The following is a 24,290-nucleotide window of genomic DNA, read 5'->3' as shown; positions in this document are numbered from 1 at the left end:
GCCGAGCGAAACCTCGGAAGGCCCACTAAGGCCCTAGCAGCTGCATTCTGAATGCGCTGCATCCGGATGACTTCGGCTTGATGTGTCCCCAGAAGGAGGGAGCTAGCATAATCCAGATGGGACAATATAGTAGCCTGAATTATCATCTGCCCGGTAGGAGCATCAAAGAATTTTAAAATAGGTTTGATGCCACGTAAAATACCGAAGCAGGTGGTCGCCACTTTTTTAGTGTGGCTAGTGAAACTGAGCGCAGGGTCTATCCAGACCCCTACATTTTTTACCTCAGTTATAGGTATAGGTGTCTTGCCCAAGATCGTTGGCCACCATGGGTCCCCCCACAGTTCACTGTTCTTGCCTACTATCAGGACTTCAGTTTTATTAGCATTCAGCTGTAAATAATTTGCTGTCATCCAACCTGCCACTGCGGCCAAACTCTCCTTGAACCTGGAGGCCTCCTGCCTTGGGCTCTCCGAGAGGGCAACCGCTAGCTGCGTGTCGTCAGCATATGAGACCATATATCTCCACAATGAACCTGTTGCGCCCAAGTGCGACATTGTAATGTCTCTGTGCCTGGGTGTTTGGGGCTCTGAGGGGTGTCATCAGCCATGGAGATAGTGCATACCCTTCATCACCTGTAACATGAAATGGAGAGATGTGTCCATTAGTATTTGTGCATGCTGTGTTTGCAGAGTTTCTATTATTGTGTGTGTAATTTGTGCTACTTAGGTAATTTAGCTTTGCCATGTGTAGCTTCAGACAAATGTCCGGCATCAATGCAAATGACATTGCCTCCTAGCTGCTCGTCCATCCCCCCCTACCCTACGTTATGATGGTAGCTGCACATTAGCAACAGTGGTGCAAGGAAGGCACACAAAATGCAAGCACATCAGCGTCCGTCCACTAACCAAACACAACCAGCACCAGGGACCCTGGTTTTCATTAAGTGTACCTCTACGACTCATCCGCCATCTTTGCACTCAATCCCAGAAGGAAGTACAACTGACAACAGGCCACAATGAACATCACCCCCAGCCAGGTATCCTGACTCCACTGCTGCATGGCCTTCACCACAGCCACGGCCGTCAACACCACCGATGCACTAAAATGCATCCTCACCACCATGCGCTCCCTGCACAGACACACGTGGACATCATGTATCTCCATGACACATTATCACCCAACATCGCCTTCTTTATGGACAGCTGGAACACCAACTCCTCTGCCCCTGACATCGCCCTCACTGTAGGAGAGTAGGGTCTGCAATCCTATGATCACCCAGACTTTTTTGCTTTTGTTTCACTGGTTTACGACTTTCTCGGGCTGTGGGCCTGCTAATCAGACCCACAGCCTAGCTGTTCTCTCACTAAATTGATGTGTGTACCTTAGGTGCATTACCCAATTGGAACTGGGCCACCCTGTCAGACCCTGTAACTCAGGGCATCGGTGTACCCAGGGCCTACCAGGGGCTGAAGCATGTATTATGCCACCCCTGGATGGCCATCGAAATCTGACACAACTGGCTGCACGACAGCTGGGGCAACGTGGCGTACTCGCCCGTTGCTGTAGGTATAGTATCCCTATATCTAACCTTAAAATGAACACCCGAGTTCCTATCAGTCACTCCTATGGCAGGCCTTGACAATCCTGAAGGCAGAGTGCGTGGAACCGTGTGAATTGGGCCCTGGCACGAGCCGAGCCCGGTTGCAGCTTGCGGAACCAAGACCCAATGGCTGTTCCATGATAACGCGTACCATATCGGTAACTTCGGTATCGCGTTATCAAGACATGTCGAGTAAGGTGTCATACGAATCGGGATGCTGCCCCCTCACCAATGCTGGCGACGATGTTAGCATTCCGCCCTTCTAGAGGGACACGACATGTACGTAACCGTGAACCCCGGTTAAAGTTAACTGAAGCCTCAGCTCCACAAAATGGACGCTGCCACCATAGACACAAGTCTGACCTCCTGCTGCTGGGAGTCCTTCCAGCGAGGAGAGCTTGGACAAAGGGTTTCCTGTCCGGGGCGGAGTTCGCACCATCCCAGACAGGCTTTTGTGTATCCTGGGTAGGCAGGGCTTTACAGCAAGGTGACTGCGGAGTGGCACCCCGGTGCTCACTACGCATCTGCCGGCTAGAACCAGTTCCAGGGGTGCGCAGCCCCTGACCTGGGGAAGGCCCGGCAGGGGAGAGGGGTGTAACTACCCCCCTTCCTGGTCCCACCCGTAGGGCAGGACCTAGTCATGTACCCACCCCTTTCTTTAGGATAAAGGCCGGAGCGGGGACCCTTCCAAATTAGATCATCTTTGAATCAAGAATACCTTCTACGAAAGGACTTCGAGACTCTTCTTAAGATTTCTCCCTTGTGGCTAAGGAGTAGTCACCCTGCATCCGCAGGCACCATCTAAGAACTCTGCGGTTTGCTGCAAGTCCTTCCTCAGGAATCCGACTGCCCAGCTCGACGAGAACCGGCTTCCCTGGCACCTCTGAACTCTACCCACATCGTCAGCTCAGCTGAGATCTGTGGGTGCGACGAGACCTCGAGGGACCGGCCATCATCAAAACCTGCACGCTTTCTTAACCAGCACAACCACCGAAGGAATCCTCCGGTGAGTGCCCTGGGGTCCGAGAAGCCCCGACCCTGAGCAGCTCCAGCACCGAAGTGCAGCCTCCCAGCATCTCCACGATCTGCGTGGGGCCCTTCTGCTTTACTGTTCAGCACGTTGTCCGATCACTAGCCGCTGGCTTGTGACTCTTTGACGACGAACGACAACCAACGTTGCTGGTCTGGTTGCTCCAGACTAGCCTTTGCTCCTTTTTACGAGAGGAGCACCCCGGACCCTCCTGGTCCACTCAAGATGCCATTTTAGGCCCACCACGTGGCCCTGAAATCTGCCAAGGCTTGTTGCCCCAATCCTGGGCACAGCGACGCCGACAGCATCAACCTTCGTGGGACAGCTCGCACCTCCATCCTGGTCGCCGACAATGCCTCCTGGTCCGTGAGACTGCAGAGCCTAGCGTCGCCCACTCACCTAGTCGAGGTGACGATCATCCGGTGCCTTCCTGGTACCCTCTGACTACTGGCTAGTAGTACGAACTTGGTCCCCTCTGCTTTCAGGTGTCATCTATCTCTGATCCAGGCTTGGATCTCTACGAACTATTCTCCACTGGTCGCCGGCCAGCAACTCCTTCCTTCCGGCTCCTGGCTCGTCAGCGAAGACCCCGACGCCTGTAAGACTTGTGCAGCCGCAGCCCTTGTGGCTAGGTAACTTCGGCATTTCGGTGCCCGCATAGCCTCCTTACTTAAGGGTCCTGAGTCCCTCGCTTCCGACTTGCCTTATCGGGTCCGCCCGAGACCACTAAACTTTCCGTGCCCTCGGGCACTTGTATTAATTGTGCACTTGAAGTATTTTTCTAAGAGTTTTGTTCTGTGCTTAGTACCCTGTCCTCATAAAGAGTACAGGGCTGTTGTGATTCTAATAAATACACTGTTTATTCTCATAACACTTGTGTGGAGTCCTTTCACTTGGTGTTCAAGGGGTATGTGATGGTATAACAGCTGGCTTAACACGCCCTCTAGAGTTTAGCCCGAAGACTGCTCGTATCCACGCTACTAGTATAGCTGGTCTAAGGTTGACTTACAACCAATCACCATAAGGGTCGTTTGGACCGATGCATAGTGGTCACTAGAATAGTGAACACTGCATATCGGGCCAACTTCTCACATTGGTGAGCAGAGGTTGGGATTTGAGCTTGCTGTTGTTTTACCACGCGTATCCTAAGAATATCTTGTGAAAGATCGCATAAGTACTCCAGGTACATATAACTTAGCTTAGAATACTCAGAGTTCTACTGAACCAGCTGTTGTAGCTCCTCAAGGCTTAGCACACCTTGGCTACAACTCTTAGCAAGGGATCAGTAGGTAAACAAATAGTGTAGGTAGGTGCATCACTTACACCACACTAGAAGCAGCATGTCCGACAAAGGAGGAAATTCTGAGTCTCCCCTTGTGTCAGTCGACCTTCCACAGGTCACGTCCAGATATGCTGCACTTAGCTTCCAAGAGATGCGACAGCTCTGTACATCTCGGAAGTTAAAACAGGGTTCAAACCCTACAACTCCGTTTCTGATTGGTCTCTTGGAGACTTATGATGCTAGGAGGGCGGGTAACACTGACCCTTCTCATCCAGAAGAGAGTATGCCCCTCCTCGAGGGAACCGCAGGTGACCCTGACCTTATCCATCTCTCCGCAGAAGGTGAAGAGGAGGATGAGGATCTAGGAACATCTGGGGACGAGGCATACAAAGGTCCAGTATTGGTTAGCCAGCTAACTAGGGACAACTTAAGCCGGCACGAGAATGGTACTAGGAGACCCCTGGGGCCCCTCTCAGGCCAGCTTAACATTGGGAGTGGACGAGTTAGGTCTCTGTCGAGAGGCTCTAACAGATCCGCTCAAACCAATGGCTCTCAAGGCTCTGCTCGAAGAGGGATGACATCCCCTCAGAGGAGAGTGTACGAAGCTAAAGAGCAGGAAGTCAATCTGCGGATCGAAAGGGAAGAACTTGCCCTAGCCAAAGAACGACTCGCCTTCGCTAGAGAGCAACAATTGAGTGGGACAAATCCCACTGGTGGCAGCATTCCCCCACGGGAAAACAGGAGTTTAGACACTAGACACCTGAGTAAGATAGTGCCCCCCTTTAAGCAAGGGGACGACATCCACAAATGGATTACTGCTATGGAGCGGGCTTGCACTGTCCAGTGCGTCCCCCAGAGTCAGTGGGCAGCTATCTTGTGGCTCTCCTTTGAGGGTAAAGGTAGAGACAAGCTCCTCACTACTAGAGTCGAGGATGCTAACAATTACCAGGTCCTGAAGAACACACTGATTGATGGGTTCGGCCTAACCACTGAGCAGTACAGGTTGCTGTTCAGGGATACCCAGAAAACTCAGTCTCAGGACTGGTCTGATTTCGTTGATTGTGCCACTAAGGCTTTGGAGGGCTGGTTGCTGGGCAGTAAGGTTACTGATTACACAGGATTGTATAATTTGATCATGCGAGAACAAATTTTAAACAATTGTCAGAACCAGTTGTTGCATCAGCACCTTGTCGACTCGGATCTGACCTCTCCCCAAGAATTGGGAAAGAAGGCAGACAGATGGGTCAGAACAAGGGTTAAGCAAAACCAAGGCCCAAACCAGGGTGGTCAGAAGAAAGCAGACCAGAAGGGTAAAGATTCGAAAGGGGAACAAAATGACCAGAAGTCTTCGACAGGTCCCCAACAACCCAAAGAGGGGGGGGGGGTCAGGCTTCCCAGAAAAAGAAGAATCAAGAAGGCCAATCGAAAAGGTGGTGCCAATACTGTAAAAGTAAAACTCACTGGTTTAGTGAGTGCACCAAGAAAGGAGGGCAGACTCCTGCTACTGCAGCCCCTAAGGCACGTGTGCCCCCTAGTACAGCCAGCAGTAGTAGTGCGCCTCCCAAGGGACTAGTTGGGTTAACCTTGGGTTCTGAGGGGTACGACAACTTAGTTGGCACACTCACTCAGGCTGTCCTTGTCTGTACAGGGGATGTGGATATATCCCCTGATGTCAGTCCCAATACTTTGGGCAAATACCGACAGACGCCTTTGATCAATGGAAGAATGGCTCAGGCCTATAGGGAGACGTGTGCCAGTGTCACCATGGTGACGCCTAACTTTGTGGAGCCTGGACAGATCATGCCAGGTACAGATTTCCTGTTGACCAATGCCAGCAACGTCACTACCAGTCATAGTATGGCGATTGTTGCTTTCTCCTGGGGAGGGGTAAATGGCCAGAAGAAGGTTGTTGTTAGTTCAGACCTCCCAGTGGATTGCTTGTTGGGCAATGATTTGGAGTCATCACAATGGTCAGAAGTGGAGCACCGGACTCACATGGAGATGTTAGGCTTGCCAGCACATGTGCTTGCTGTGACTAGGTCACAGGTCAGACGATGCCCCACTGAACAGGTGCTGGATCCTGGAACAATGGACCAGACACCTTCCAAGAAGAAGAGCAGTCGGGTTAAGGCAGCGCCTTCCCCTTTGCCCCAGGTTGAGGATCAAGTCTCAGAGGAGGCTGACCTCCCGGAATTGCGGGAAACTGAACCTAAAGAACTCGAACTTGATCAAGTTGAGTTTCTGGGCTCAGGGGGACCCACACGAGAAGACTTGGGGAAGGACCAGTTAGACTGCCCTTCCCTTGAACGCCTCAGACAGCAGGCTGCTGCTGAGGCTGCTGGGAACGCCACAGGTACCCACAAGGTATACTGGGAAGATGGACTCCTGTACACTGAGGCAAGAGACCCCAAGCCTGGCATGACCAGGAGGCTGGTTATCCCCTTGTCTCAGCGTGGTTTCCTCCTTACCTTGGCCCACGAGATTCCCTTAGCAGGACACTTAGGCCAGACGAAGACGTGGGACAGGCTTGTCTCGCACTTTCACTGGCCTCACATGAACGAAGATACCAAGGAGTTTTGTCGCTCCTGTGTCACTTGCCAAGCCAGTGGTAAGTCAGGTGGCACGACAAAGGCCCCCCTTATACCAATGCCTGTGGTGGGGGTGCCCTTTGAACGTGTGGGGATTGACATTGTCGGTCCAATGGAACCCCCAACAGCATCAGGGCACAAGTTTATACTGGTGGTAGTGGATCATGCCACCAGGTATCCTGAAGCTATTCCCCTTAGGACCACTACAGCCCCTGTGGTGGCAAGAGCCCTAGTTGGAGTATTCTCCAGAGTGGGCTTCCCTAAGGAGGTCGTCTCTGACAGAGGTGCAAACTTCATGTCGAGCTACTTGACTGCTATGTGGAAGGAATGTGGTGTCAACTACAAGTTCACTACACCCTATCATCCACAATGCAATGGGCTTGTTGAGCGGTTCAACAGGACCCTGAAAGGGATGATTCATGGACTACCTGAAAAGCTCCGGCGTAGATGAGCTGTCCTGATTCCCTGCCTTTTGTTCGCTTATAGAGAAGTCCCACAGAAGGGGGTTGGCTACAGCCCTTTTGAACTTTTGTACGGACATCCTGTAAGAGGACCCCTGTGTTTGGTGAAGGAAGGGTGGGAGAGACCTCTCAAAAAGCCTGCAACCAGCATAGTGGACTATGTGTTTGGCCTCCGCTCCCGGATGGCTGAGTACATGGAGAAGGCATCCGAAAACCTTAAGGCCAGCCAAGAACTCCAAAAAGCTTGGCATGACCAAAAGGCTGTCTTGACTGTTTATCAGCCCGGACAGAAGGTGTGGGTGTTGGAGCCAGTGGCCCCAGCAGCACTCAAGGACAAATGGTCCGGGCCCTACACCATCCTGGAGAAAAAGGGAGAGGTCACCTACCTGGTAGACCTTGAAACTCCCCGGAGCCCCCATAGGGTGCTCCACGTCAACAGGCTCAAAGCATATGTCGACAGGAAGGACATGAGCTTGCTCATGGCCATAGATGAGGGACAGGAGGAAGAGAGTGACCCTCTCCCAGACCTGCTCACTCAGAATCCTGACGATGGATCGGTAGATGGTGTTGTCTTTTGTGGCAGCCTCTCCGAACATCAACAGGAGGATTGTAAACAGGTTCTTCAATCCTTCCGGCATATGTTCTCTCTAACACCCAGTCAGACCAAGTGGTGTACCCATGAGGTTGACACTGGTGACAGCTTGCACGTCAAGAGTAAAATCTACAGGCAGCCCGATCACGTTAGAGACTGCATCAAAACTGACGTGCAGAAAATGTTGGAGTTGGGAGTCATTGAACCCTCGGATAGCCCGTGGGCTAGTCCCGTAGTTCTAGTGCCGAAACCTCACACCCCGGGCGGTAAGAAAGAGATGAGGTTCTGCATAGACTACAGGGGTCTCAATGCAGTCACTAAGACTGACGCCCGCCCAATACCAAGGGCAGACGAGCTTATAGATAGATTGGCTTCTGCCAACTACTTAAGTACGTTTGACCTGACAGCTGGGTATTGGCAAATCAGGTTAGCTGAGGACACCAAGCCTAAGACAGCATTTTCTACCCCTGGTGGGCATTATCAGTTCGTGGTGATGCCCTTTGGTTTGAAGAATGCACCTGCCACCTTCCAACGGTTGGTGAATCACGTTCTCACTGGGCTGGATGACTTCTGTGCGGCGTATCTTGACGATATTGCTGTCATTAGCTCCACCTGGGAGGATCACCTGGTCCACCTGCGGAAAGTGTTAGAGGCGCTGCAAGCAGCAGGTCTCACTATCAAGGCTACCAAGTGCCAGATAGGGCAGACACAGGTTGTATACTTGGGCCACCTTGTCGGTGGAGGCCAAGTTCAACCACTGGAGAGCAAGATACAGTCAATCAGGGACTGGGCTCCTCCAACCACCCAGACTCAGGTTCGAGCTTTCTTGGGCCTGACTGGTTACTACCGAAAGTTCGTCAGAAATTACTGATCGATTGTGACTCCGCTTAATGAACTGACGAGTAAGAAAATGCCAAAAAAGGTTCAGTGGACAGCGAGCTGTCAAAAAGCATTCGATGACCTAAAACAGGCCATGTGCACGGCACCTATCCTCAAGAGTCCAGACTACTCCAAACCATTCATTGTCCAAACAGATGCTTCTGAGTTGGGTGTGGGAGCTGTTCTATCTCAACTGAATTTTGATGGTAATGACCAGCCCATTGCTTTTATAAGCAGACGGGTGATCCCCAGAGAGAAATATTGGTCAGCTATAGAGAGGGAGGCCTTCGCTGTGGTGTGGGCCCTGAAGAAACTGAGGCCGTACTTGTTTGGCACTCATTTCAAGATTCAGACCGACCATAAGCCCCTCCTATGGCTAAATCAGATGAAGGGTGAAAACCCCAAACTGCTTAGGTGGTCCATTTCCCTACAGGGGATGGACTTCACAGTGGAGCTTAGACCTGGCACTGATCATGGCAATGCAGATGGGCTCTCCAGGTATTTCCACTTAGAACAAGAAGACTCACCTGGTCAAGGTTAGTTTATTGTCCCAACGTTTGGGGGGGGGGGGGTCATGTAGGAGAGTAGGGTCTGCAATCCTATGATCACCCAGACTTTTTTGCTTTTGTTTCACTGGTTTACGACTTTCTCGGGCTGTGGGCCTGCTAATCAGACCCACAGCCTAGCTGTTCTCTCACTAAATTGATGTGTGTACCTTAGGTGCATTACCCAATTGGAACTGGGCCACCCTGTCAGACCCTGTAACTCAGGGCATCGGTGTACCCAGGGCCTACCAGGGGCTGAAGCATGTATGATGCCACCCCTGGATGGCCATCGAAATCTGACACAACTGGCTGCACGACAGCTGGGGCAACGTGGCGTACTCGCCCGTTGATGTAGGTATAGTATCCCTATATCTAACCTTAAAATGGACACCCGTGTTCCTATCAGTCACTCCTATGGCAGGCCTTGACAATCCTGAAGGCAGAGTGCGTGGAACCGTGTGAATTGGGCTCTGGCACGAGCCGAGCCCGGTTGCAGCTTGCGGAACCAAGACCCAATGGCTGTTCCATGATAACGCGTACCATATCAGTAACTTCGGTATCGCGTTATCAAGACATGTCGAGTAAGGTGTCATACGAATCGGGATGCTGCCCCCTCACCAATGCTGGCGACGAGGTTAGCATTCCGCCCTTCTAGAGGGACACGACATGTACGTAACCGTGAACCCTGGTTAAAGTTAACTGAAGCCTCAGCTCCACAAAATGGACGCTGCCACCACAGACACGAGTCTGACCTCCTGCTGCTGGGAGTCCTTCCAGCGAGGAGAGCTTGGACAAAGGGTTTCCTGTCCGGGGCGGTGTTCGCACCATCCCAGACAGGGTTTTGTGTATCCTGGGTAGGCAGGGCTTTACAGGAAGGTGACTGCGGAGTGGCACCCCGATGCTCACTACGCATCTGCCGGCTAGAACCAGTTCCAGGGGTGCGCAGCCCCTGACGCGGGGAAGGCCCGGCAGGGGAGAGGGGTGTAACTACCCCCCTTCCTAGTCCCACCCCTAGGGCAGGACCTAGTCATGTTCCCACCCCTTTCTTTAGGATAAAGGCTGGAGCGGGGACCCTTCCAAATTAGATCATCTTTGAATCAAGAATACTTTCTACGAAAGGACTTCGAGGCTCTTCTCAAGATTTCTCCCTTGTGGCTAAGGAGTAGTCACCCTGCATCCGCAGGCACCATCTAAGAACTCTGCGGTTTGCTGCAAGTCCTTCCTCAGGAATCCGACTGCCCAGCTCGATGAGAACCGGCTTCCCTGGCACCTCTGACCTCTACCCACATCGTCAGCTCAGCTGAGATCTGTGGGTGCGACGAGACCTCGAGGGACCGGCCATCATCAAAACCTGCACGCTTTCTTAACCAGCACAACCACCGAAGGAATCCTCTGGTGAGTGCTCTGGGGTCCGAGAAGCCCTGACCCTGAGCAGCTCCAGCACCGAAGTGCAGCCTCCCAGCATCTCCACGATCTGCGTGGGGCCCTTCTGCTTTACTGTTCAGCACGTTGTCCGATCACTAGCCGCTTGCTTGTGACTCTTTGACGACGAACGACAACCAACGTTGCTGGTCTGGTTGCTCCAGACTAGCCTTTGCTCCTATTAACGAGAGGAGCACCCCGGACCCTCCTGGTCCACTCAACACGCCATTTTAGGCCTACCACATGGCCCTGAAATCTGCCAAGGCTTGTTGCCCCAACCCTGGGCCCAGCGACGCCGACAGCATCAACCTTCGTGGTACAGCTCGCACCTCCATCCTGGTCGCCGACAACGCCTCCTGGTCCGTGAGACTGCAGAGCCTAGCGTCGCCCACTCACCTAGTCGAGGTGACGATCATCCGGTGCCTTCCTGGTACCCTCTGACTACTGGCTAGTAGTACGAACTTGGTCCCCTCTGCATTCAGGTGTCATCTATCTCTGATCCAGGCTTGGATCTCTACGAACTATTCTCCACTGGTCGCCGGCCAGCAACTCCTTCCTTCCGTCTCCTGGCTCGTCAGCGAAGACCCCGACACCTGTAAGACTTGTGCAGCCGCAGCCCTTGTGGCTAGGTAACTTCGGCATTTCGGTGCCCGCATAGCCTCCTTACTTAAGGGTCCCGAGTCCCTCGCTTCCGACTTGCCTTATCGAGTCCGCCCGAGACCACTAAACTTTCCGTGCCCTCGGGCACTTGTATTAATTGTGCACTTGAAGTATTTTCTTAAGAGTTTTGTTCTGTGCTTCGTACCCTGTCCTCATAAAGAGTACAGGGCTGTTGTGATTCTAATAAATACACTGTTTATTTTCATAACACTTGTGTGGTGTCCTTTCACTTGGTGTTCAAGGGGTATGTGATGGTATAACAGCTGGCTTAACACGCCCTCTAGAGTTTAGCCCGAAGACTGCTCGTATCCACGCTACTAGGATAGCTGGTCTAAAATTGACTTACAACCAATCACCATAAGGGTTGTTTGGACCGATGCATAGTGGTCACTAGAATAGTGAACACTGCATATCGGGCCAACTTCTCACACTCACAATCCCAGATGGATACAAGATCCGGAGGGAGGACTGCCCCAAACACCCGGCAGGAGTCCTCACCATCACACATGAAAAAGTCCCTCTGCCTTTCCACCTCCAGCAACACATTTGCCACCATGGAAGACATGCACTTCCGGGTCCAGTTCAGCCCCAAATACACACTCTGTGGCACACTTGCCTACAGACCCCCTCAGACACATGGACATCTTTGCCAACAGCATCAATGACCTTTTCGCACCCCACGCCATCACCTCCATGAACTACATACTCATCAGAGAACTGGACTTCCACCTCAACAAGACCAATGACACAACTCCACTACCCTCCAGATGAAGAGCTTGCCAACATGTGACTGAAACAACTCTTTCCACACAAACAACCCGTACAGCAGGACACACCCTCGACCCCTTCTTCACAGGAGGAAACAGCGTACACTTCAACCACACCACACAGCATCCATGGACTGACCAGCACTGCATACACTTCCTTGCAAACAAAACCAATCCGGCCACACCTGCACCTCGTTCCACGCAAAGGAAATGGAGCTGAGTCACAGATGAGCAGTTGTAATCAATCCCCAACTGCAACACCCCAACGCTGCAGCAGATGCCAAACATGCTGCCAGGGAATCCCACCCATGGATCTACAACTGCGCAGACAAACTCACCCCGCCACACACCTCAAACAGACAGCGCAGCAGCAAAGCCGCATCTTTCACCACCAAACCCAAAAATTCCAGACACACCTGCAGACCCCTGGAGAAAAACAGGAGACACATAAACTTCTACACATACAAGAACACCATGTCCAAATACCACCAACGCATCGGTAGCACTGAAAGGAGCTTCATCCACGACATAATAGTTGCATACTCCATCAACTCCAAAGACCTCTTCAACATCATTCATGAATTCACCAAGACCACCAGATAAGCCATGGACAACTCCATCCTGGACATGTCTCTATCTGGATTTCCAAGCAACCACAGCTTCGAGACTACCCTGCTCGCTGCCCCCGACAACATCCACATCCTCCTCGACAAAGGCCACACCGCAGCCCTGATTCTCCTTGACATGTCAGCAGCATTCCACACTGTCTCCCACCACACACTAGCGGGAAGACTACATGATGCAGGCATACAAGGAATCACCCTTGACTGTATCCGATCATTCATCACCGGCAGAAGTCAAGATACCAGACTGCCACCCTTCCTCTCTGAACCCACAACGATTCACATGCGGAGTGTCCTAGGGATCATTGATCAGCCCAACCCTCTTCAACATCCACATGGCCCCCCCTCACTGCCATCGTCCAACAGCACAGCCTCAGCATAGTATCCTACGCCAGGGGCACCTAGCTCATCCTCTCCCCCACAAAGGAGCCCACCACCACCAGACTCAACTTCCTGGAAGGAATGCAGCAAATTGCAAACTGGATGAGCAACATCTGCATGAGACTCAAAGAAGAGAGGACATAAGTTGTCATCCTTGGAAAAACCCCGCAGGCATGTAACCGCATCTGGTGGCACACCGCTCTTGGCAGACCCACAACCCACCCACCATGCCAGAGACCTGGGCATTGTACTCAAATCCTCCCTCTCCATGTACCAACAGGTCACCGTAGTCACATCCAGCTACTTCAACACCCTCTGCATCCTCTGTGAGAGCTTCAAATAGATCCCACCAAATCCAAGAATACAGTGACCGACTCACTAATTTACATCAGACTTGGATACAGACACGCCCTCTGCGCCGGCATGGTAAAGTCTCTGCTCCGCAAGCTCTTGACAATGCAGAACACTGCCACACTTTCCTCATAGGTCCTGACCCTCCATTATGCCTACTTGGTTCCCACCTCTCCCAGCATTTGCAGCTGTGTGACGGAGGGACAGGACCTTGAATGGAAGTTTGTCTACAATGCTACCCCCAGTGACCGCAGTCCCTTGGGTTCTTGTGTATGGTGGGTGGACATATTTCAAGGCATGTTGTATGACTTTTGCTGCATGTGCATTCTCACATTTGTGTGCTACATGATTGTGGACTTGATGTGTGTGGTGTGTTCAGTTTGTACTTTCCAACAAGCAGTCCATTTTCATATGTGCCATTCTCAAACCCCTTGTTGATGATGGACTGCAGGAAGATGTAGGAGTCATGCACACTCCCTGGAAACTTAGCTATGACATTGGAGAACAAGACACGGTGGTCCACAATTGCCTGCACGTTCATGGAGGGTGTGTGCTTCCTGTTATGATAAATGTGTGCAGTGTCTGCAGGAGGCACAAGTAGGACATGGGTGCAGTCAATTGCCACCAACATATGCGGAAAGCCAGCAATGGCATTGAAGCCTTGTTTGGTATCAAGTTGTTCTCGAGCAGTGTTGGGGAAGTGTAGGTGCTGTGGTGTCAGGCTGATGATGGCATCCAAGACATTTGAGAGGAACCTTTCAAAGGATGACTCCGGAGACTCCCCCAACTCTGGCAGTGGGTGGTTGGAAGCTACCTGAGGCCAACATGTGCAGCACTGCTAGAACCTTCGTCTGCGGAGGAATGTTGGTGCAATGCTGTGTTGGTGCCTGCAGCCTGGGGGCTATCTGGATGCGAAGGATATACATCATTTTCAACCTGTAGTGAGATATCACATCCTCTGGTGTTGGGTCTATCAGGGTGATGCGTTGACAATAGACCCACTGTCTTCTTTAGCGCTGCCTCCGTGGTGTTCCTGGGGTTGGGGCCGTGGTTGTCGTGGTCTTCTTTGTACTCCAAGCTGCATGAGCAGTACCTGCATGGCATCACTAGGATATCAAATGTGGTTCTGGTCTACTCTCCCTTACAGCCTGTTTTGTTTTCTTCATTTTTAAGACCACCTTTTTTCTGGTCTTAGAAACCAGCCACTAATGGGCCTTAGCAGCTGTTTTTTTTTCGTATCACCGGCCCCGCGATCATTGTACATATCGCAAAGTGGGGTTAGTGGAGGTTTTTACATGGGAACGGCTACCTTGCATCTCATTTTCGTTAGCTACAGCTAACAGAAGTGTAGAAAGGAAAAACGAGCGATATCGCCAGAAAACTGTCGCTAACCACGATTAGCAACAACTTGTACAAACGGCGATAAAAAAAACCTGCTGTAGCGGCATAAAACTGACGATACTGCAGCGTTAACTTCTTGTACATATGCCCCATTATCTTATATCAATTGCCTAAGAGGTATCTGCACAAAACTAAACGAATGAGCAGGTTATTTAAACTTTTCCTATTAAAATTTAGTTTAGTACAACAACATATTAGTTTAAAAACATCTGGATGAAGTTCCTTTTCAATTTTAAAGTTTGTTAAAAACCCTTAGTTAGTTATTAATTACATATTTTAAAAAATAAATCACACTTATGTTTAATTTCCAGAACTGATTGTATTATATTGTTGCTTCGGAATATGACCTCATTTAAGCCTTACACCTATTTGAATGACAGATTACTTTTTTTGCTTGAGAACTTTGCACACTTCACTAAGAGAAAACTCAACGAACCTTGCACCTTCCATACTAACAAGAATCCTCAGTGTATTCTAGCTTCTCAGGGTAAAACAGCACTGTCGGATCTAAGTACATGTGCCAGGAATCAATGTGATTGACTGATTCCTCCCAGCTGAGACGCCCTCCCACTGACCATTACAGCGCTCCACCACCGGAAAGCGCCGTGACTCGCTCCTCTCCCTTGGGCTGAGTGGTCGCTCCCCAGTGTCCTCCTGCTGTGTCACTCGGTATCGTTGCTGCTTTGATTTGTTTATATTTCTGCCTAATAATTGCTGCCTGCTGTGTGCCTAGCTGCCTAGCTGCCGCTCTGATAATTTTGCACTTTACAATTTAAAAGCGCCGCTTTTTCTGTTTTAGCGCGTTTCCGCTGTGCTCCCCCCTCCGCCTCCATTTTGTTGGTGTTGTTGTTGTGGTCATCTATAGCCCGCCCCGCCTCCCAGCTGAGACACCCTCGCCCCTCCCCCTCCACCACCCATATATGACAGGAGTTCCCGCGCGCAGCGTTTACGCGCAGCGACCGCGCCCAATGCGCCGAAGGTGCGCCAAAGGTAAGCCCGTCTACGCCCGTCCGCGCCTGGACCGCGCCCAGCGCCAGACCCCCTGGCCCCTGTCCCACCCAGCCCCCCCGCATTACCTACGATGCCGCCACCCTCCTAGCCCTTAACCCCGGCCGCGCTCCCAACTGCGTCCAAGCCGCCCCTGGACAAACCCATGGACCTTTGTCCTGCTTCTCCTGCAAATTCAGCGGCACCGTCAACATCTCCGCTACGACCACACCACAGATTCCCGACCCCAACCACCTACAATGCATCCTTCTCAACACCCGATCAGTCCACAGGCACGCCATTGACCTATGGAACCTACTAGACACCATTTCCCGGACATCGCCTTCCTTACGGAAACATGGATGAATGCTTCCTCCGCACCAGACATCACCATTGCCATCCCTGAAGACTATAAGATCACTCGCAAAGACTGTACCAGCCACACAGGAGGAGGAATCGCTATCGTCCATAAGAAATCAATCCGCATCTCAACCAGCTCTGACGCCAACCTCGCCAACTCCGAACACCTTCACTTCCAGATCCACATCGACCCCAAAACCACACTCAGAGGCACCCTCCTCTACAGACCACCAGGACCCCGCGCAAAATTCAGTGAAGACATCACGGACTTCATCACCCCACACGCGCTCCCCTCCAAAGACTACATCCTTCTGGGAGACCTCAACTTTCACCTCGAAAAGATCAACGACCGCAACACCGCCATCCTGGTGGACAACCTCGCCAACCTCGGACTTAAACAACTAGTCACTTCCCCCACCCACATCGCAGGTCACACACTCGACCCCATCTTCACATCCAGCAACCATGTCTCCTTCAGCCACACCACTGACCTCCTCTGGACTGACCACTGCTGCGTTCACTTCACCTACAACAAACCAAAACCCAGCATCCACCTCCAACCTACCCTGCAAAGAAACTGGAACAAAATCACCACGGACCAAATCTCCGCATCGCTCCTTCAAAACACCCCAGCCCTCTCTTCTAACGCTAACGAAGCCGCCGCAAACCTCACCCTATGGTTATCCAACACCGCTGACACCTTAGCACCACTGAAAAAACGTCAAAACAAACCTGGAAGCAAGAAGGCCTCATGGTTCAACGATGATCTCAAGAAGTCCAAGAAACTCTGCCGCTCCCTTGAAAAGGCCTGGAAAAAAGACCCAACCACCAGCACCAAGGACGCCTTCAAAAACGCCACCCGCACTCACCACCAACTAATCCGAAAAGCCAAGAAAACAGCATTCAAGGATCGACTTGACAACAACGCTCACAACAGCAAGGAACTTTTCAACATCGTCAAGGAATTTTCCAATCCCTCGGCCAACTCCAACGACATCACCCCCTCTCAAACCCTCTGCGACTCCCTAGCCTCATTTTTCCACAACAAGATTGCAGACATCCACAACAGCTTTGACAACCAACCCGGAAACCAACCCACCCTACCATTTGCTGATCATCTTCCCCCCGTGAACACCCTTAACGACTGGAACCCAATCTCCACTGAGGACACCATCCGCCTGATAAATTCCATCCACTCAGGATCCCCCACAGACCCATGTCCTCACCACATCTTCAACAAAGCAGACTCCGTCATAGCACCGCACCTCCGAGACGTCATCAACTGCTCCTTCAACTCCGCCACCTTCCCGGAAGACTGGAAACACGCTGAACTCACCGCCCTTCTGAAAAAACCCACAGCGGACCCCACCGAACTCAAAAATTACCGCCCCATCTCGCTTCTTCCATTCCCGGCCAAAGTCATCGAGGAAGCTGTCAACAACCAGCTCGCCGCCTTCCTCGAAGCCAACAAATCCCTCGACCCCTCACAATCTGGCTTCCGAGCAAAACACAGCACTGAGACCGCCCTCATCGCAGCAACAGACGACATTCGAACTCTACTGGACAATGGAGACACAGTCGCCCTCATCCTCCTTGACCTCTCTGCAGCATTCGACACAGTCTGCCACAAAACCCTTTTACAATGCCTCAATAACATCGGAATCCAAGGAAAAGCACTTGAATGGATCACCTCGTTCCTCACCGGAAGAACCCAGAGAGTCCGCCTTCCACCATTCAAGTCCGAGGCCTCTGAAGTCATCTGCGGCGTACCACAAGGATCCTCACTCAGCCCCACCCTCTTCAATGTATACATGAGCCCCCTCGCGGCCATCGCACGCCAACACAACCTCAACATCATCTCTTACGCGGATGGCACTCAACTGATCCTTTCTCTCACCAATGACCCCAGCACCGCCAAAACTAACCTACACGAAGGAATGAAAGAAGTTGCCGAATGGATGAAACAAAGCCGTCTGAAACTGAACTCAGACAAAACAGAAGTCCTCATCTTAGGTACATCCCCCTCTGCATGGGACGACTCCTGGTGGCCGGAAGCCCTCGGAAAAGCACCCATCCCGACAGACCACGCACGGAACCTAGGCGTCATCCTGGATTCTTCACTCTCAATGAACAGACATGTCAGCGCCGTATCCTCTTCCTGCTTCAACATTCTTCGCATGCTCAGAAAAACATTTTGCTGGATCCCCTCCGACACAAGAAAAACAGTCACCCACGCTCTGATCATGAGCCGACTGGACTACGGAAACACCCTCTACGCAGGTACTACCGCAAAACTCCAGAAGAAACTCCAACGAATCCAAAACGCCTCAGCCAGACTCATATTAGACATCCCACGCAACGAACACATCTCTGGTCACCATAAAAACCTCCACTGGCTACCCGTCAATAAGAGGATCACTTTCCGACTGCTTACCCACGCACACAAATCACTCTACGACATCGGTCCAGAATGCCTCAACTCACGACTGTCCTTCTACACCCCCTCCCGCCAACTACGTTCTTCCAGCCAAGCCCTCGCCACTGTACCTCGCATCAACAAGACCACCATGGGAGGCAGATCCTTTTCATACCTGGCTGCTAAAACATGGAACTCACTCCCCGCTTACCTTGGCCTTACCCAGAACCACCTAGCATTCAGAAAGCAACTTAAAACGTGGATATTTGACAAGTAATCCTCCTCCCCTTCCTAAGCGCCTTGAAACCCTCTGGGTATGTAGTGCGCTATACAAATTCTATGACTTGACTTGACTTGACTTGACTTACATAGCACAACAGGTTCCAGATTTACATAGAAGTCCCTAAATCCCTTTCCGCTCTTTGTATTAGTTTCGTAGCAGGTTTATGAAATACCTCATCTTGATCAATATAGATTTAGATACTGACGTGCACCAACTGAGTTTGAGCCTCAACTTATCACGAGAGTGGCTTTCATAACACTTCTGGAAGTCCAGGCCCAGCCGCATCACAGACAGATTTTTTGGTTTACATTAATACATGTCCTTGGTGGTACATAGCACCGTGCTGGTTCCAGCACGTTTTACAGTAGAGTTGTTGACGTGGTTCTATGTGAAAACAACGATTTTGCATATTTTAAGAGACGGACTGCAATTGAGGCAGCACAAACAACACCCTGCATTACAATAGTATAACACCACAGTAACACAACAGCAATGCAACAAAATTCAAGACACAATAAAACCCTGTAACAACAAAAGAATAATACAAAGCACATACAGCACAACAAGGCAATACAACCAGCCAAAGTAGTTCAACAATACACCAGCGCACAAAATGCAATGCCATCCCAAGAGCACAAACAGAAAACACTCAACATCAACGCTTTAGCCTATAATTATCAAAATACAACTCAACAACACAGCAGCAATCCAGAACTACACAACACAACTATACAACAAAGCAAAACAGCAGTGCATGGCACAACAATGCAACAGTGATACACTTTTGAGTTTTTGCATTGGGTTAGGTTTTTTTGTGTTGTTGTGAGTAAAACATTTATTGTTGTGGTGTGTTGCTGTTTTGCTGGGATAACATTTTTGTTGTGCAGGTGAGGTATGTTGAAATTGTGAGGTGTTGTGTTTTTACGTCGTGTTTTGTGTTGTAGTGTATTCTGATTGTGTTGTTGCATTTTGTCATTTATGATATATGCTGGCTAGCTGTTTTGTTTAGATTCATGGTGTTATGTTGTAGTGGTGTGTTACTGTGTTCCGTTTTGGTACTGTTTTCCGGCTGTCATTGCTTTGTTGTTATGCCGCTGAACTCTGTTTATGTTGCTGTCTCACTTTGTTGTGTCTTGTCATCTATTTGTTATGTTTTTGTTCTGTTGTGCTGTTATTGTGGTCTGTTGAGTCATGTAATTCTTTTTCATACTTTAAGAAATGTTGCTATATTTCTAGATTAAAGGAGTGCATTCCAATAAAGTTCACGCGAAAAACAACCATTTACCACTGTCAAAAGAGGTAATCTAACTCCACTTCAGCTATTCAGCTATTTAAGGCACCAGTCAGCCTAAAACATGTCACAGATGACAGCCCTGCAACGCAAACATTTGAATCGAGAGGCTGGACGACCCCTGAAGCACCCAGTTATACAAAGATACTAAGGAATATCTGCTCAATCATAAACGTTGGTTGCATGTATTACTTGTCTTTTTTAATGATCTTTTTAATTGTTTATCTCGCTGTTTAGAAACCATGACATTATATGACTCAAAGAAGGCTTGGCAAGCCACCCGCCGTACTGCTAGTGGTATGTAGACACTGCCTATGCCAAGCTGGTGAAGGCAGTCTGCCAGGTTTCACCTTTAGTGCTGCATTGGAGGGTACTTTGCACCAGCTGTGGCTCCCGCTGCTAGGACAGGAGTCCCCAAAGGTGAAAGGGAGATTAGCTTTTTCTGACAACACTCTCCTGACACCCCCTTCAGTTTCAAGTCCCTCTGGATTGTCATTCCATTGCCCCCTCTCATCTTAACTTCCCACCCATGCACTCTCCTTAACTTTCCTCCCTTTCACTCTCCTTAACGTCCCTTCCTTGCTTCCACCTGTCCCTCGGGTCGAAAGGGAAAGCTACATTTTCAAAACCCACGATCAAAATCTCCTTGATATGTTTTCTCCCTGTGTTTTGTGGACATTTATGCTGTTTGCAGTGTGAGACTACCCAGATAACCATGGTGGTCTAGCTCAGAAGGGACTTTAGTATACACGTTTGTTGGCCAGGCCTCCCTTAATTGGGCGGGCCCATCCAGTGCAATTCTGCTGGTGACTGCCACATCAGCAGTTCTCCTGGTGGAGACGGTAGCAGCTCTGCCAGGTGGAACACCATGTTTAACCACCATCCAACCAGGTAGTTAAGGGTATCAGATATCCTGGTAGTACTATGTTCTTAATCATGACATAAGCCTGTCCGGACTGATGAGATATGGCCACATCGCCCAAGCCTAAAATTACTAAGTTGACTCACGTCTCTGGCCTGCACCATCTTTACAGCCAACTCCATCATCATCAATGCCATCACTTCCAGCATCCCTGCTTATCTTGCACACAAGCTCATCATCTCTTGTGGGTTTTAGCACCTCACAGCCTGGGAATCATCAGACTGAAGACAAAGAAGTGTAAGAAAGGAAAAAAAACAAAGCACCAGGCCTTTTCCATCTAACAACCTCTCCGTATCCAGTAGGACCACTCCAGCACTGCCCTAATTTAGTAAAGAGTTGGAGACTCACCAATTTGAAGAAAACTGCATCAATATGCTGTAAGAGTACTTTACTTCTCCCAGAACACCGCTACTTCTCCTAACACTTGATGTATGCTTGCCTTCAACCTTTCACAGCACTTTGTTGCTTTTTGGCTAGGTTTGCGCTATACAAAATCCACATATATACTACGTCTGTCATGAGGAGCTGTTAGTCTTCTCCATTAAAATTTGCAATGCCATTGACTAGTTACCCAACTGAGGAACTCAATAAAACCTGGCTGTAAAACTGCCCAGTATTTCCCACCACCCCCGGAACTATCATTACCTCCTCATCCTTCCCTTGCTTGCAGCCATTACATTTGAGGCCCTCCTGCCTCCCCAGACACCAATTCCACATAATCTTATCCCAAAAAAAAACCTCCCCTGCCACAACTCCTGTCTTTTTGTGTCTCCTGGCCAGACTTCATCAGCGATGGCAGGGTATCGCTGACTGGTATATAGATCAGGAGATCATTTTGTTATCGACATTCATGTGGATGCATAATTGAAGAGTTTTTGCCTACAGAGGTATTATACAGCACCTCGATTAAGGATCTGATGGTGGCGCAGCTCGAAGTTGCCTACTTTTTGTATGTCACAAAACATGACAGAAAATGTTAGCAGATTTCTGAAATTACTTCACTTGATATTACCAATAAAGAGCGCATTTATTGTAGAATTAGACATCCGACTCATAAGTATGTGTTTAACCGTGCTGATTAAGATGTTTCAATGATGTTCGATTAGTATAAAACCATTCTCGTTTAGTAAAGTATTTACTTAGTCTGAAGAAGAACCCCAACTTTCCTAAATGTGTACTATAACATCTGATGAACACATAATGAGTATAAACTGAGATTAAAACTATCCTCATATATGTAGGATGTGATCATATATATATATATATTTTTTTATTTATTTGTAAAGTTTTGTACAGTGAGAACGTGACCCTACAGGGTTTCAGGGCGCTTTACATGAAGGGAAGTTGAGCTATAATGGAGCTAACAAAACTAGGCATATATATGAATGAAGGACAGAATGTTGAGAATAAACAGAATAATAAGCTTGATCTCTAAAGGTAGTCAGCAATGTAGAGGTCAGGCCTCATAAAAGAATAACAGTTATGGATACAATCAATAAACCCAGAGGTGTTATCTTAGGGGAAGAACATGTTCATCAGAAATGATTTTCTTCTTTTTTGAAGGAGGTGATAGACAAGATTAGGTGAACATCTGGAATCAGAGAGTTCCATATCTTCGGTGCGACACTTGAGAAAGCTATGTGCCCGTTTTCTTTTTATGGAAACACTGAGGTCTCAGAAGCAAGGAGCTTGCACTTGGCGAAGATCTGCAACCCCCCGATTTTTCTAGCTTTTGAGCCAAATATCTGGGGATATTGAAATGTAGGGCTTAATGAGTCATGCACGCAATCTTTAGTTGAATTCTTGTCTCATAAGGGAGCCCGTTCAGGGATTTTAGAGCGGGGAACGTGATTATTTCTTTTTGTTCCAGAGACAAGTCTGGCAGCCGCCTTAAGGGAGGCCCCTAGAGCGGCCAACTTGCACCTAGGTAGGCTGCATAGTGTGGTGCTACCGTAGTCCAGCCTGAACAACGCAAGAGCTTGACTCGCATGCTTGAGGTTGTCCTGTGGGAGGTAGGGTTTAAGTTTATGTAGAATGATCATCTGGTAATTTGTTCCTTTGGTGACATACTGATGTGATCCTGCATGTTTAGGTGTTTGTCTAATGTAATAGAAAAGATTGAAGAGAATGGGTGAGAGGGTGGACCCTTGTGGAACAACAAGAGTGATCACGAAGGGCTTAGAAAGGGATTGATTCATCTTGACTCTTTGGGATCTGTTGTGGATGAAGGAAGTAAACCATTGAAGTACAATCCCTGATAAGCTCATTCTCCATTCAAGTAGGTTCAGTAGACTGTCGTGCTTAACTGTGTCGAAGGCAGAAAGTAAATCAAGTAGTATCAGACTGCATGTTTAAGTCCAGTATTTTTAAAATGTCATCTACAACATGAATGAGTGCTACTTCAGTGCTGTCACCTTGACGGAAGCCTGATTTGTGTTGGTCATGGAGTTGGAAATTGTCTATGTGGTTGCCGAGTTGGATCTGGGCCCATTTTTTCAGGAGCTTCGTAAGAGTGGGGTGGTTTTTGTTGGAAGTTGTTTGCTATCTTAGCAATCTGCATTAGTTTTTTTTTAAAGTGGGGGTTACCTGTCCTACTTTTAGCCAGCCAGGGATAGTGCCTTGACGTAGTGAGGCCTTTACAATCGTAGACCATAAGGGGAGAATAACAGCTTTGATTGTTTTAATTGAAACAATAAGGGTTATATATTGTGTGCCTGATTTATTTTAAGATTTACTATATGTTACACATAGTATGAATTCAATAACCTGTATTAGAAGTTTATATTCATTTATATTAAAATGTGCATACGCATATTAAATGTGCCCTGTTGAATTTAGGACTGTATTTCACAATACTGATTTACATTTTCTGCTAACACAACATTTCTTGCAGGAATTCACATGCATTGTTACTTTAGAACAGATACATTATTGTGCTAGAGATAGGGAAAAGAGCCTAATAAGAAGCCCTTGATGAAAGTACATGGAGAAATAAGAGCTCTAACTCAATGGACGGTTTAACAAATGTACAATCTATGTGTGTCTGAGAAAGAGATGTTGTTCCTATGTCCAGGGTTGTGACAATCCATCAATTGCGGTCTGCAACTTGAGGATTTGACAAGGACATTGGACCCTTGATAGTGTGATCATGTGGGTGTTGCCTAGTGAACTTTGCATGTTATAATATACTGTTCCCCTTGGACCTTTTAGACAGAAGCTTTGCAGATCCATTCCTACCTTTTACCCCTGTTGATCTCTCTCTTACGGATTCCTTGCAGACACCTTCTATGATTCCCTATTACCTGGATGGACCTTGAGAGCTTTTAGACCTCAGTAATTCCACTTTTGATTCTTGCTTAGCTGTAGCTTTAGGCTAATACTTATTCCTGACCCATAGAAGACTCTTGACCGAGCTTCTGAGATGCTAACGTTTCCTTATTTTGATATCC

This window comes from Lissotriton vulgaris, chromosome 5 (assembly GCF_964263255.1).
Source record: "Lissotriton vulgaris chromosome 5, aLisVul1.2, whole genome shotgun sequence".
Taxonomy (NCBI): Eukaryota; Metazoa; Chordata; class Amphibia; order Caudata; family Salamandridae; genus Lissotriton; species Lissotriton vulgaris.
Note: the sequence above shows the minus strand (reverse complement) of the source record.